Source organism: Grampus griseus (assembly GCF_964374135.1).
Source record: "Grampus griseus genome assembly, chromosome: 21".
In the NCBI taxonomy this organism is placed as follows: domain Eukaryota; kingdom Metazoa; phylum Chordata; class Mammalia; order Artiodactyla; family Delphinidae; genus Grampus; species Grampus griseus.
Window position 1 is genome coordinate 29001540 of NC_139015.1, and position 16987 is coordinate 29018526.

The 16987-nt window shown below is 41.6% G+C and overlaps 1 pseudogene across 1 annotated transcript; it reads left to right on the forward strand.

The window, feature by feature from the left end:
• The first annotated feature begins 1850 nt into the window (after positions 1–1850).
• Positions 1851–2699, forward strand: LOC309838956 (eukaryotic translation initiation factor 2 subunit 3-like; annotated as a pseudogene). Its single transcript has one exon. The product of its transcript is annotated as a eukaryotic translation initiation factor 2 subunit 3-like (transcript).
• The last annotated feature ends 14288 nt before the right edge of the window (positions 2700–16987 follow it).

Below are 16987 nucleotides of genomic sequence, written 5' to 3' on the forward strand. Positions count from 1 at the left end.
GCCATCTACAGATTCAGGGCAATCTATTAAAATCCCAACAATGTTTTTGCAGAAATAGAAAAAATCATCCTATATTCATATAGAATCTTAGAGGACCCTGAAAAGCCAAAACAATCTTGTAAAAGAATAACAAAGTTGAAGAAGGTCTCACACATCCTGATTTCAACACATACTACAAAACTACGATAATCAAAACAGTGTGGCACTGGCATAAAAACAGACATATAGACCAACGGAATAGAACAGAGAGCCCAGAAATAAACCCTAGCATGTGTGCAAATGACTCTTGACAAAGAGGCCAAGACCATTCAACAGTCTTCAGCAAATGTTGCTGGGAAAACAGCCACATGAAAAAGAATGAAGTTCTTTACCTTACACAATATACCAAAATTAACTCAAATAGATGAAAGACCTAAATGAAAGAACTAAAACTATAGAATTCTTAGAAGAAAACGTAGGGAGAAATATTCATGACACTGGATTTGGCAATGAGTTCTTGTCTATGACATCAAAAACACAGGCAACAAAAGAAAAAATAGATAAGTTGGGCTTCATCAAAAATTTAAATTTTTGTGCATCAAAGAACATTATCAACAGAGTGAAAAGAAAACCTATGGAATAGGGGAAAATATTTGGAAATCATATATCTGATAAAGGATTGATATTCAGAATATATGAAGAATTCCTACAACTCAACAACAAAAACACAAACACCCCAATTAAAAAATTGGCAAAGGGGGGCTTCCCTGGTGGTGCAGTGGTTGAGAGTCCGCCTGCCGATGCAGGGGACACGGGTTCGTGCCCCGGTCCGGGAAGATCCCACATGCCGCAGAGCGGCTGGGCCCGTGAGCCATGGCTGCTGAGCCTGCGCGTCCGGAGCCTGTGCTCTGCAATGGGAGAGGCCACAACGGTGAGAGGCCCGCGTAACGCAAAAAAAAAAAAAAAAAAAAATTGGCAAAGGACTTGAATAGACATTTCTCCGGAGAAGATATACAAATGGCCAATAAACATTTGAAAAGATGCTCAATATCACTAATCATTAGAGAAATGCAAATCAAAACCACAATGAGATACCACTTCACACCCATTAGGATGGCCTGTATAAAATAAATCTTTAAAAAGCAGAAAAAAAAAGTGTTGGCGAGAACATGGAGAAATTGGAGCCTTTGTGCATTGCTGGTGGGAATGTAAAATGATACAACTGCTAGTAAAAAACGGTACGGCATTCCTCAAAAAATTAAATACAATTACCATGTGATCTAGTAATTCCACTTCTAGATATATACTCAAAAGAAGTGAGCTCTCTAGGCAAGATGGCGGTGGGGCGAGGCTGGTGTGACGTTAGTGCAGCCACGCCTTTCTCGGCAAGATCTCTCCACTTTGGATGTTACCAAGTTGACACCGCTTTCACATGAAGTTATAAGCAGACAGGCCACAATTAATATAGGTACAATTGGTCATGTAGCTCACCGGAAATCTACAGTTGTAAAAGCTATTTCTGGAGTTCACTCTGTCAGGTTCAAAAATGAACTAGAAAATAATATTACAATCAAACTTGGCTATGCTAATGCTAAGATTTATAAACTTGACGACCCAAGTTGTCCTCGGCCAGAATGTTATAGATCCTGTGGAAGTAGTACACCCGATGAGCTTCCTACAGACATTCCAGGGGCCAAAGGGAACTTCAAATTAGTCAGACATGTTTCCTTTGTTGACTGTCCTGGCCACGATAGTTTGATGGCTACTACGCTGAATGGTGCCACAGTGATGGATGCAGCTCTTCTATTGATAGCTGGAAACGAGACTTGTCCTCAGCCACAGCTTCTGAACACCTGACTGCTATAGAAATCATGAAACTGAAGCATATTTTGATTCTACAAAATAAAATTGATTTGGTAAAAGAAAGCCAGGCTAAAGAACAGTATGAACAGATCCTTACATTTGTACAAGGTACAGTAGCAGAAGGACCTCCTATTATTCTAATTTCTGCTCAGCTAAAATACAATATTGAAGTTGTCTGTGAGTACACAGTAAAGAAAATTCCAGTACCCCCAAGAGACTTTACTTCAGAACCCCAACTTGTTATTAGATCCTTTGATGTCAACAAACCTGGCTGTGAAGTTGATGACCTTAAGGGGGATGTAGATGGTGGTAGTATTCTAAAAGGAGTATTAAAGGTGGGCCAGGAGATAGAAGTCAGACCTGGTATTTTTCCAAAAATAGTGAAGGAAAACTCATAGGAAAACCCACCTTTTCCAAAATTGTATTGCTTTTCGCAGAGCATAATGATCTTCAGTATGCTACTCCAGGAGGGCTTATTGGAGCTGGAACAAAAATTAACCCCACTTTGTGCCAGGCTGACAGAATGGTGAGGCAGGTACTTGGTGCAGTTGGAGCTTTACCTGAGATCTTCACAGACTGGAAATTTCCTATTTCCTGCTTAGACGGCTTCTAGATGTACGCACTGAAGGAGACAAGAAAGCAGCAAAAGCTGTCTAAGAATGAAGTGCTTATGGTGGACATAGGATCCCTGTCGACAGGAGGAAGAGTTAGTGCAGTCAAGGCTGATTTGGGCAAAATCACAGAAGTAGGAGAAAAAATTGCCCTTAGCTGAAGAGTTGAGAAACAGTGGCGTTTAGCTGGTTGGCGTCAAATAAGAAGAGGAGTTGACAATCAAACCAACAGTAGACGATGACTGAAGAATTAAATAACAGATTTGGATGAAGTCGTAATTTCTCTTAACAACCTAGGGGTATATTTTCAAAGCAACAGTGAGGACAGCTCATTACCTTAGGAGTAGCTGTAAGATTATTATCATTTTTTGGTGATGAAAATTTAACCTCTAGTACTAAAATAAGGTCTACAATAAAAGTAAAAATTGGCATGATGTTGGATTGAATCTACATTTTACCAGAAATTAATCATTCCCAAATAATGTCTAATTTATACATCAATGAAGGTTTGAAAGGAAACTGCTACAACCAGCCATTGCTGTAGCACACATACCACTGAACCTATTTGAAATAAAATTTTTCTTCTTATTAAAAAAAAAAAAAATAAGGAAGTGAAAGCAGGGACCCAAAGAGATATTTCTATCCCCATGTTCACAGCAGCATTATTCACTATAGCTAAAAGGTGGAAATGACCCAACTCTTCATCAATAGATGAATGGATAAACAAAATGTGGTATGGCCATCTAGTAAAATCCTATTCAGCAATCAAAAGGAACAAACTACTGTTATCTGCAACAATGGATGGATCTCGAAAAATATGTTAAAGAAGCCAACAGAGTAAATATTATATGATCCCATTTGTAAGATATTTCTAAAGAGGACAAATCTCTAGAAACAGAAAGTAGATCACTGGTTGCCTGAGACGAAGGCAGGGAGTCAGCTCTAAATGGGCACCGGGAGACTGTGGGGTGATGCAAATGTCCTAAAACTGGATTGTAGCGATGGTTGCACAACTGTATACATTTTTTTTTTTTTTTTTTTTTTTTTTTTGCGGTACGCGGGCCTCTCACTGTTGTGGCCTCTCCCGCTGCGGAGCACAGGCTCCGGACGCACAGGCTCAGCGGCCATGGCTCACGGCCCAGCCTCTCCGCGGCATGTGGGATCTTCCCGGACCAGGGCACGAACCCGTGTCCCCTGCATCGGCAGGCAGACTCCCAACCACCGCGCCACCAGGGAAGCCCACATTGTATAAATTTACTAAACTCATCAAACTGTACACTTAAAATCAGTGAACTTCATGGTAGGTAACTTATACCTCAATAAATCTGTTTTATAAAAAAAAAAAAAATGGTGGTGTTGGTTATTCCTCCCCACACTTATTGTAGGACCCAAAGAGATATGTTCTGAAATCCTGAAAGTGAGCAGATGAGGCCGGCAAACTGAAAAAGATGAAATTGTCCGCTGAAGTACGTTGTGACTCCGAAAGAAAGAATTGCAGTCTTTAGGGGCTACTTGGTCACAACCTAAGGAGATGGAGACGAGGTGGAGCCAGAGTTCCTCTCCCTGCAAAGGGAGAATCTTGGGCAGCAACACCCTGTGAAAGTGGCAGGCACTGTTTCCCATCGTCCAGCTGGGACATCAGAATCCCAGGGAGAGGGACCGTGTTTCTTCATCTCCCAACATGGAGAAGAAAAGAGGGAAGGGTTATTACCAGGTGGTTGGATGAGAGGAGCAGGGCTGGATCTGTGTGTGTGTGTGTGTGTGTGTGTGTGTACGAATGCACCAGCACGCAGTTAAACCCCTACACAAACACAGACCCATTTGTATGTATGACATAAAATACAAAGTTTCATTACAATCATATCACAATTATATTACATATTTTTAATTATAGGGAAATGATAAGAAGGCAATATACTCAAATGCTGAATTCTTGGTTGGTTGCTCATTTTTAACTGAAATGAAAAACCTTTTTTAAAAACTTCCCTTTTTACACGGGTTGGCCTTCATACATATTAGCAGGCAGCATCTGCACAGAGAAAGTCTCTTTGTCTGGAAAGGTAAATGCTTAATTCAAGCTTTTGTGTCATGAAATTAATTCTAATATAAATAAGAGTTTAAAGGATAAAAGCAGTCTGGAATGTTAATGTAAAAATGTGCACTGTTATTGAAAGAACAGACTTATTAGAAAACAAGGAAACAAATTAAAAACCCTTGCATTGGGTTCAAGTGAAAACTTTTACCAGCTTCATTAGTTTGGGAGTCAATGTCCTTTATCCCTCCAGAGCCAGCCATGTAGTTGCTGCTGTCATTGTCGTTGTTTAGTATGTCAGAAGGTGAGGAAGACCAAAAATGCAGAAGGTAACTCTGGGCAGAGAAAAAATCCTAAATAACACAGGTCTCCAGAAATCATTCTTTTGCTTGTATTTCCACAATGGTTGGTTCTGTAATCAGATTAGCCAAATATTTATAGAATTTCTACTTTCCCACTATGCTTTACAGACACAAACAGTGTGATTCGTTTGTGTGGAAGAGTTCATTGAGGTCAAGGGTAGGAACTGCATTTGACTCTGCCACTTACAGGCTGTCCACCTACATGTGTACCAGCTTATGCATTTTTAAGACACGGAGGATCCTTCCTACCCTCAGGATTGTCTTGAGAATTGAATGGTGTGATACCTGGTAGAGCAGCTGCCGTCAAGAGGACACCCCATCAGTGTTGGGTCTTTTTCCGTTCCAGTCCACATTTTACCCACAGTTCACCATCCTGCTCAAACACACACACACACACACACACACACACACACACACACACATCACATCACAAGTCTTGCTCTGAGAAGTTTTGTTGACATTTCCCACGGAAAAAAAAACAAATGGAACAATTTTCAAGAGGAAAAACTCAACGGCACACAAGATGAAGACTGTACAGGGCACCTCTACTCCCAGGGAAGAAGGATTGGTGACTGGAAGCAGCAAAGAGACACCTATTCCCCTGTCCTCCCCCGTTCTGACAGGAATAGGAGTAGAGGACACCAGAGCACCTAAATCTGGCTAGGAATCTGCTCAGTGAAAGGCAGAGCCTAGTACCCCTGGCTGATTATGAGGTCAAGGCTGCATATTCAAGCCCCATAAGGAGATTGATCCTGGCAGCAATCTTATTCCTGGCCCTGACCTACTCACTGTGCTTCCATTGGATGGAGGAGCTATGTTTGGGGGCTGGGAGGAGTAAAGGCTCATTGCATCCATTCCCATCATCAGAAAAAAAAATTCAAAGCATAGATCCTATTAACAGATGTCCTTTTTTTTTTTTTTTCTGCGGTACGCGGGCCTCTCACTGTTGTGGCCTCTCCTGTTGCGGAGCACAGGCTCCGGACGCGCAGGCTCAGCGGCCATGGCTCACGGGCCCAGCCGCTCCACGGCCATGTGGGATCTTCCCGGACCGGGGCACGAACCCGTGTCCCCTGCATCGGCAGGCGGACTCTCAACCACTGCGCCACCAGGGAAGCCCTATTATTATTAACTTTTATTTAAATGTTTATATTAAAATTCTATTTTACGACTGCATTGGTACATGTACTAATATTATATAGGAAAATATTTTCTTCAACCTAAAAGGTTTTTTTCTCATTGTTTTAGAAAAACTAAAACATTTTCTGAGTCCTTAAAAGCACTAAGGACAATAGGCACTGTCCTGCTGGCTTAATGGTAAGTCGCTCCTGCTGGGGAGGATGGTAAGAGGGACAGGAGAAATGGCACCCAGCCACCAGATCTGAGCACAGATTCTGATCAGAGCATGGGAAGGACTGCCCACCACTCCACACCCCCCACCAGGCCCTAAGACACTCTATTTGCTCTCACCGCAAGTTAGGAATATGGAACAAGGCACCGAACACCTCATTGTTGGGTTGGAAGGGCAGCCTCCTCTCAGGGTAGGAAACAAACTTCCTCACTCCAGATGTGTTCCCACCACTGCTGTCAACACAATGTGACTTGGAAGAAGTGTGGCCACCCCATCCAACATGGCGGATACACGGGAGGATCTGCCTGCTTTTCAACATTGAGAACTGCTCAATCCTGCCCCACGAATCTGACCAGTCCCAGAATACCTTTCATCCCACACTAGTCTCCTTTATTTTATAACCCATGTGGATTTCAAATCTGTTATTTCCTGAAGCATTAGTTTCAACACATAAGATTTGTAAGACTCATTTATTAGGGGGACCAACTCATCCTAGTTGGCCCAGGACCTTCGTGGTTTGGACACTGAAACCCGTGCATCCCGCAAAACCTCTCAATTTGGGGCAAACCAGGACAGTAGGTCAATGTTTAATGATATCCAAGCTTCATCCTCCTCTGCTGACATTTGTGTGTTTAGACCAACAAGACGAAAAGCACGGAAACGAATGTTTAAGTAGCAATAGTAATTCCGGAAAGTTCTAGTAGGGTCCAAAGTTACACTTGGCAAGATGGACACAGGCATTGAATCCTTGGTGTGGAAAGGGATGGCTGCAAGTCAGCCCCCTCTTCTCTGGGCTCCCTGGAATAGTCTCTTCCATAAATATTTTAAATGATTTGCCAAAGGAGAAAAGAAATTTGTGCAGTGGTTCTCCAACCACAGTGCACTTAAGAGTAACCTGAAGAACATGTTTAAAATATGCCTTTCTGAGCCCTATCCGCCCCCACCCAGAGAGTTTAGCTTGGGAGTGTCTAAAAAGCAGTCTTTTTAACAAGAACCCTGAGGGATCCTGATGAACATAGAGGGTGGAGCACACTTTTCAAGGGTCTGCAGTAGGGGGGAAGGTGTGAGAATTACTTCCCCTCTCACTGCAAGTAAGGCAAAACCATGCAGCAAGGAACACTTAGTGTCAGGACAGCTGTTATCCAAAAAGCACTTCCTTGTAAATCTTGAGATTGTCGGAACACCTAAAGCAAAGCCCATCTGAGTTAATCCAGATAACTATGGTCTACGTACATACACATGCTGTGTAGTGTATAGACCCATATAGCTATCAATATAATGTATACATAGATAATGGCATACATAAGATCACAGCTGTTAAAGTGACACTAGGGAACAGGTACCCATTAAGCCTTTATACATAGGAATGCTATGGTGGTGTTTAACACATCTGGAGTCCTGTTCTGACTACATTAAATCTGAGATGGCCATAAGATAACCAAATAGAGATGATAAATGGACAGTTGGATAAAAAGCCTACAGCTCTGGGGTTTGGTTAGGGGTCAGGTTAGGTGTAGAGATAGATTTAGGGAGTGACCCACATAAGGCTTCCAGGTCTTCAGTAAAACACGGGCTACAGGGGCTGGGGTTTTAATGCCAAGGCAAGGTCAGAGACACCATAGCCCCAGAGGCAGGAGCCTGGTTCCCTACCTGGAACCAGGAACTGGTAGAACTTGGGCTCTCTATCCACCAACAGAAATGAGAGTGTCTGTTCATCAGCTCAAGCTACAGCTCAAAGGCCAGGTGTGGAAGTCCTTTGTCTCTTGAGGTAAAAACCCTAATTCATTATCTCTCAGTACAGAAACTCATGGAGGAGAGCATAGGATTGTCCTGTGGGTACTCCACAGCCCAAGACATCAACAGGAAAAATATTCCCACAGACAACATCCCCAAGGGAAGATGCACTCAGGCCAGAATCACAGAATATATGAGGAAAGCCAAAAGCACGGCAGGCAATCGGCATACGCCACCCCTCCAACCCTCATCCCAGGAAGAGGAAGAAATCACACCTGCAGAGCTAGAGGTAATAAGACAACCTGAAAGGGACTTTGAAATTGATTCCGTTGGAAATAGAAAATCATTTAAGGGTTTTGAGAAAAAGCCAGACGTGCTGAAAGGGGTGTTTTACAATGATTAGTGTGGCAATGACATGAAGAATTCAACAGAGAAAGGTGTGATTAGAGGCAGCAAGAATAGATATATATCTCCTTCTTCTGAACACCCCTAAAATTTAACCTGCACATCTCTTATGACTTTATGACCTCACCACTTTATTCCATGTTTTAAAGCTGCTTTCACATATATAAGCCATAGAAAGGAATTTGCCGAGGGCTTCCCTGGTGGCGCAGTGGTTAAGAATCCGCCAATGCAGGGGACACGGGTTCGAGCCCTGGTCCAGGAAGATCCCACATGCCACGGAGCAGCTAAGCCCGTGCGCCACAACTACTGAGCCTGCGCTCTAGAGCCTGCGAGCCACAACTACTGAGCCCACGTGCCACAACTACTGAAGCCTGTGCGCCTAGAGCCCGTGTTCCGCAACAAAGAGTAGCCGCCACTCTCTGCAACTAGAGAAAGCCTGCGGGCGGCAGCAAAGACCCAACGCAGCCAAGCATAAATAATAGATAAATAAATAAACAAACAAACATGTCCATTTAAAAAAAAAAGGGATTTGCTGAACTCAAAGATCTCTCTATATATACACATGTGTATCTTTCTGTATCTCCCGCAGCACCTAACATAGTGTGCTGGGCACAGGAGAATCCCCATAAATGTTTCCTGAAGAAATGATCCAGCACATGAACAAGCACCATGTTAGAAGGTGATCGATCAGAACCTTGCTCCGTGGACCTCTGACTTGAACTGGAGCACAAAACCAAGCTGATGGCACGCCATCAGTTCATCTCCCTGGGACCAGCTAGGTTCCCTAAACTGGTTCTCTTCTTAGCCTATGTGGACATCATCTGTCAATGTATTTAAAACTCAGGTGGATTCAGTGACAGCCTTAAGCCCTGTCACCCTGAGGAAAATCTTTCGCTATGTGTGAATTTCCCTGGTGCAGATGGTTGCATAACTTGTCTTCCTCTTCCAATTGATTGTCAGCTTAGAGACATTTGACTCTACATGAGAGCAGGCTTTGCCCTAAATCTGACTACCCCATTCCTAATCAGTTAGAGCCCTTCTCCTTCCCTCTTTGAGGAAAAGGTCCTAATGTAATGACCAAGCCCTGGGAAACAGCAGTAACTTAAGATCCTGCACAGGAGCACAATCTTACCACATTGCATAGCAGAGAAGCAAAGATTGCAGGCCCTCCTGAGGGGACCAGAGCCATGCTCATTGCCAAAGCTTTCCTGTGTGCTGGTGGCGATGGGAATGATGATGACAGTGATGACGATGACACAAAGCTATCTTTTATCAACCGTCTAATATTGCCGGGCATTATCCTAGCCATCTTTAATAGAACTTGGCATAACATTCTCACAAGAATCCAATTAAAAAGGTTCTCACACGCCCATTTTACAGATGAGAACATTGAAGAGGAAGGAAGTTTAAAAAGTCATCATTTGTAAAAAATCTAGTAGAGGGCTTCCCTGGTGGCGCAGTGGTTGAGAGTCCGCCTGCTGATGCAGGGGACACGGGTTCGTGCCCCGGTCCGGGAAGATCCCACATGCCGCAGAGCGGCTGGGCCGGTGAGCCATGGCCGCTGAGCCTGCGCGTCCGGAGCCTGTGCCCCGCAACGGGAGAGGCCACGGCAGTGAGAGTCCCGCGTACCGCAAAAAAAAAAAAAAAAAAAAAAATCTAGTAGGTGTCAAAGCCAGGATTCAAACCCAGGTCAGCCTGAATGTAGTTTGTATTCTTTCCACCTCCCCACGCTGCCTTCAAGTGCCCAGGCTCCAACGAAACGTCCAGCAGCAGCCCCCAGCCACTTTGCATAACTGTCTCGAGGACTTCAGATGATGTACAGGGGTTTTGGAGCTGGAATTGTTTCCCAGGAGACTGGAAGCAGGCACCAGCTTCCTGAGTTTTTATTCCAGCTTCATTCATGGCCTCTTGAAGAGACTGACTAAATAAACCTGGTTTCATCATGCTGCCCCCATTCCACTCCACAGAGAACGAGCTGATCCTGCCCAGCTCCGGATTTTCGTGCCCCCAATGTGAAGCCAACTACCCACCCACATGGCCAAAGCAACTGCAAATAAATAGCTCTGAAATTGTAATGGGCTTCTTTTGGGATACAGAGTAAGGCCATAATGGAGAAATAGTATTCACAGCACATTCTGGTACTTACATCATTGAAAGGGTCCATTGCCAGCGTGGTCAAAACACACTGTACTGGCTAGCTCTATAGCTCAAAATAACTGCAGAATTAATTATTTTAAAGGGTTTCAAGAAACTTAAAATGAGTGGTTTTTTTAAATGATTCTACAAACCACATGACCATCAACAAGCCAACAGGAGAAATAAACTGTGGTCCAGGCACACTGTGAACTATGAGAAATTAGTAAAAATAGATGCACTGCATTACAGCTACTTGCAACAACATGGATGAACCTTAGAAACATAATAACCAGGCAAGACATAGGATCTAATGACTCAAAATCAAGAAGAAAAATAAATAACAGAAAAAACAGTGATGCAGATATTAGTTATCAAATAGGAAATTTTAAAGTTATTATTAATACGTTCCCCAAAAAAGGAACGGAAAGGATGGAGAATTTTCCTCAGAAACTGGAATCTGTTCAGGAAAGGGTCAAATGGAAATCCTAGAATGAAAATAATAAAATTACGGAAATTAAGAATTGAATAGATAGGTTCAAAAGCAGATTAGATGTAGCCAAAGAGAGGATAATAAAGCACAGAGGAAAAGAATGAAAAGGGAGAGGGGGGCAGAGCATGAGAGATCTAGAGACATGGTAAAAACATCTAGCACATTCGTAACTGGAGTCCCAGGTGGAGAGGAGAGAGATAACAGGATAAAAGCAACTGTTAAAGAGGGACTTCCCTGGTGGTGCAGTGGTTAAGAATCCGCCTGCCAATGCAGGAGACATGGGTTCGAACCCTGGTCTGGGAAAATCCCACAGGCCACGGAGCAACTAAGACCATGTGCCACAACAACTGAGCCTGTGTTCCAGAGCCCGTGAGCCACAACTACTGAGCCCTCATGCCACAACTACTGAAGCCTGCACACCTAGAGCCTGTGCTCCACAACAAAGAGAAGCCACCACAATGAGGAGCCCTCACACCCCAATGAAGTGTAGCCCCTGCTCATCGCAACTCGAGAAAGCCCACGCACAGCAACGAAGACCCAACACAGCGAAAAAAATAAATAAATAAATAAGTGTGTTTAAAAAAAAAAGCAACTGTTAAAGAAATGCTGGCTGAGAATTCTCCAAAAATTATGAAAGATATTAAGCCACAGAATAAAGAATTTCTACAACAGAATGGAGATTCCTCAAAAAATTAAGACTAGAAATAACATACAATCCAGCAACTCCAATTCTGGGTATTTATCCAAAGAATACAAAAACACTAATTCGAAAGATATATGCACCCCAATATTCATAGCAGCATCTTTACAATAGCCAAGATATAGAGGCAACCTAAGTGTTCATCAACAGATGAATGGGTAAAGAAAATGTGGTGTATATATACAATGGAATACTACTCAGCCATGAAGAAGAGTGGAATCTTTCCATTTGTGACAAAATGGATGGACCTAGAGGGTATTATGCTAAGTGCAATAAGCCAAACCAAGAAAGACAAGTACTGTGTGATTTCACTCATATGTGGAATATAAAAAACAAACAAAGAATAATAAAAAATGACCAAACCAAACAAACACATAGATACAGAGAACAGAGTAGTGGTTACCAGAAGGGGAGGGGGAGGGAGGGTGAAATGGGTAAAGGGGATAAAGTGAATGGGGACAGATGGAAAGTAAATTTTTGGTGGTGAGTACACTGTAGTGTATACAGGATTAGAAATATAATGTTGTAAACATGAAACTTATATAATGTTGTAAACCTATGTTACCACAATAAAAAAATTAATTAAAAATGTTTTAATCTGAAAAAAAAAAGATTTTCTACAACCCCCAAGCAAGATAAATACAAAGAAATAAGCACAGAAAAATTGCTGAAAACCAAAGACAAAGAGAAAAACATTAAAAGTAGCCGGGGAAGGGGTGGGGAACCCACATTTTTTCAGAATAGCAACAATAAAGCTGATAGCTAAAAGCAATAGAAAAATGGGAACCAGAGATAGTTAAAGGAAATTTTTTAAGTGCTGAAAGAAAGTAATTGCTAACCTAAAATTCAATGCTCAGTGAAAATAATCTTCAAAAGTGAAGCCGTAATAAAGATATTTTCAGGCAAACAAAAACTGAGAGAATTTATAATTAATATATCTGTGTTAAAAGAAACACTAAAAGGATTTTTTCAGGCAGAAAGTAAATAATTCCAGATGGAAGCATAGTAATGCACAAAGGAATAAACAGCACCAAAAATGTAAAATGTATGGATAAATCTAAATTCATATTTACTGTATAAAACAATAATACTAATGTTTTGGGGGGTTCAAAATATAGAGAGAATTAAATATATGTTAACAATAGCACAAAAGACAAGAAGAAGGTAGTGGAGTTAAAGTGTTGTAAGGTTCTTTCATCATCCAGGATGTGAAACAAATACTCATTCAAGGTAGGTTATAATAAAATAATGGTACATGTTGCAACCTCTAGGGTAATCACTAAAGAATAATAACATAATGCACCAATAACAAGCTAATGGAGTAGGAAAATTGAATAATTTTTGAATGCTTGATTAATCCAAACAAGGAAAGAAAGGAGAGCAGATTTAATAAAAACCACATGGAACAAAAAGAAAGTAAATAGTAAGATGATCAGTGTAAACCTTAATATCAATAATTACTTTAAATATAAATGGATGAAAGTCTCCAATTAGAAGACAAAGATTGTGAGACTGGATAAAAATAAATAAAATCTGACTACATGCAACTTACCAGTAACACAACTTAAACATATGGATACAGAAAGAAAAGTTGTGCAGCAGTTTCAAAACACAGGCACAAATCCTTTGCCACTCCTCTCATTAAGAAGTGGGAGTTTAACTCCCCTCCCCAATCTGGACAGTCTTGTGACTCCTTCAACTAATAAAGAATGGCGCGGGACTTCCCTGGCAGCACAGTGGTTAAGAATCCACCTGCCAATGCAGGGGACGCAGGTTTGAGCCCTGGTCCGGGAAGATCCCACATGCCGTGGAGCAACTAAGCACATGCACCACAACTACTGAGCCTGCGGTCTAGAGCCCGCGAGCCACAACTACTGAGCCCTCGTGCCACAACTACTGAAGCCCGCACACCTAGATCCCATGTTCCACAACAAGAGAAGCCACTGCAATGAGAAGCCTGTGCACCGCAACAAAGAGTAGCCCCTGCTTGCCACAACTAGAGAAAGCCTATGCGCAGCAACAAAGACCCAACGCAGCCAAAAAACAAGTGTATTCGTAAAAAAAAAAAAAAAAAAAGAATGGCAGAAGTAACACTTTCAAACACTTTCAAAAATCTAGTAACACCTAGATTTTTCAAAGCTAGGTCATAGAAGGCTATGCAACTTAGCCCTTGTTCAGTGATATTCTCACTTGCAGAGCTCTGAGCCACTGTGTAAGAAGCCTGACTGCCCTGAGGCTGCCAGCATAGCCCAAGCTACACGGGAAGTCTTCACTGAGCTCAGTGTCCAGTTATCCTGGTCCAGGTACAAGCCAGGTGAGTGAAAAAGTCTTCAGACGATTCCAACCCCCAACCATTCAAGTCTGTCCAGCCACGATTCCAGACATCATAGAGCAGAGATAAGCCATCTCTGCTATGCTCTGTCCAAATTCCTGACCCACAAAACCTATGATGGAGACAAAAGAGTTGTTGGTTTATGCCACTAAGTTTTGAAGTGCTTTGTTATACAGCAACAGATAACTGGAAAATGTTTGAAACTAAAAGGATGGATGGAAAAAGATACTCAAAGCAAAGATTAATCAAAAGAAAGGTAGTGTATCTAAACAAGTATCAAACAAAATAAACTTTAAGGCAAGCAGTTTTACTGAATAATATTTCCTAATGAAAAAAGGCTTGGTAAAACAGAAAAATATAGCAATTCTAAACTTGTACACACATAATAACATAGCTTCAAAATATATAAAGCAAAAACTGACAGAACGAGGGGAAGAAAATACAGATCCACAAGTATAGTTGGAGATTTTCACGTACTTCTACGGGTATATTTTAAAGGATTAACATCATTCAGATACATTCTCTGATGACAGTTAAACTGAGCAAGAGGTCCAAAACAGAACCATAACTAGGAAACCTCCAGATGTTTAGAAATTAAGAAATATACTTTTCTAAATAATCCATAGATCACAGTAAAAAAACTACATTAAAATATCAAGCTTCTAACAAAACAAAAATGACAAAAATACCATCAATGAAGAAAAAAGGCAAACACGGGATGCAAGAAGATGTTGGCAATACATATGGAGATTAGAAAATATTTTGAACTGAATGGCAGTGAAACATATGGAAAATTAATGGATGCAACTGAAATAGAGATCAAGAGAAATAGCCCGGTACACCCACCAAAATGGCTAAAAATTTTTTGCTCAACTAACAATATCAAGTGTTGGCAAAGTTGTACAGCAACTAGAATTCAAACATATTGCTGGTGGTACAGTATGTAAATTGGTACAACCACTTGGGAAAATTGTTTGGAAGTTTCTATTATTATATGTTCATACTCTATGACACAACAATTATATTCCTTTTATACCCAACAGAAGTGAGTACATACATGCACCAAAAGACATATACAGGAAAGTTCATGGCAGCTTTCTTTATAACAACAAAAAAATGGACACAACACAAATGTCTATTAACAGTAGAATGAATGAACTGGGTGGTTTATTCACACAACAGAATATCACTCAACCAATGAAAAAGAATGAAGTGCTAATACATATGGTTAGATGAACATGGATGAATCTCACAAATACAATGCTGACTGAAAGAAGGCAGACACAAGATTACAAACCTAATAATTCCAAAACCAATCTTTGGAGACATGAGTCAGAACAGCTGTTACCTTGCAGTGAAAGTGGGTGAATAACTGACAGGAAAGGGGTGTCAGGGAAGCTTCTGCAGTACCAGTAATGGGCCACATCTTGATCTAGGTGTGGTCACATAAGTGTATACTTTGTAAAAACTAATCAAGCTGTACACTGAAGTTTTGTGAATTTTACTGTGATGTATGTTATACTTTAATTTTTTTTTAGGTTTTTTTTAAAGCAAAGGGATAATAAACACGAAATTCAGGATAGTGATCACCTCTGGAGGAAAGACCAGGAAATAGGAAAGGAAAGAAACACAGAGATGCTTTAAATTTACATACGTGACGCAAACCTATACCCTTTTGTATGTATCAAATATTACATTAGGGGCTTCCCTGGTGGCGCAGTGGTTGAGAGTCCGCCTGCCGATGCAGGGTACACGGGTTCGTGCCCCGGACCAGGAAGATCCCACGTGCCACGGAGCGGCTGGGCCCGTGAGCCATGGCCTCTAGGCCTGCGCGTCCAGAGCCTGTGTTCCGCAACGGGAGAGGCCACAACACTGAGAGGCCCGCGTACCGCAAAAAAAAAAAAAATTACATTAAATGTGAATAAAAATTATTTTAGTAAAAAAAGTATTCAAATATTTAAAACGCCTGTGTTGAACTCAGGAAGAATTTTTAAACTAAATTCATATAAATGACTTTCAGTGATATTTAAATACAGGAAGACAGCTGCATTACTTGAATAAGTGTCCTCCTAGCACCATGCTGATTGTTCCTTTAAGAGACCACTTTGTATGAGGTCGAGCAATAATAATGACTGGCATTATTGAGTACATGCTAGACTGTCTGTTGAGCACTGTTGTGAATGCTTTACATGCATTTAATTGTCATATAACCCTATGAGGCCAATACTGTTATCACCCCAATTTAACAGATGGGGATACACACACAGGGAGTTCAAGTGATTTGCCCGTGGCCTCACAGCAGGCAAGCCGGAAAGCCAGCCCCTGAAGGCTGGTTTTGAATTGCAGTCCGGCTCCACAGCATACTCACTTAACCTCTAAACCACTCTGCATCTTGCAGGAGGCATATCTCCAGTTTCTGGGAGTTCTCAACCATACCCAACTCCTGACAAGGCCTGAAATGGAATTCCAGAGTTTTATAACACCCGCCTCCTAAAGAAGGGGTGCAGTGATGTGTCCTCAGTTACAATGACAGCAAATTACATTGTCATTACCACCAGTAACAATAGCAATAAACGTTAAGCCCACACTGTACTATATTACAGAGTAAATCTGAAAGTTGCCACGATGGAGCAATTAACATGTGTCTTCATTCCAGACCCTCCCTAAGTAAAAAGTAACCTGGACAAATTATTTTTTCTCTCTGAACTTCTTCCTGTGCTCTCCTGGCTTATGGCACCTACCACTTTAAACTATGCACTCGATTTATTCATGACGTATGTCTTACCTCTCCTCTGGGAGGATAGGATTTGTTTCTGATTCTTCCTTGTCTCCTTGTGGCCCACATTACATAGACATAGTAGATGCTCAGCAAATATCTGTGTAATGAGGGCACACATGACATAAATAAAGATGAGGTCGAACAGTCCAGTTCTTTGTAAATAGTGCCCACATGTCCTTTGACCTTGCCCATCAAATTCACTGCTGTATGCCAGGG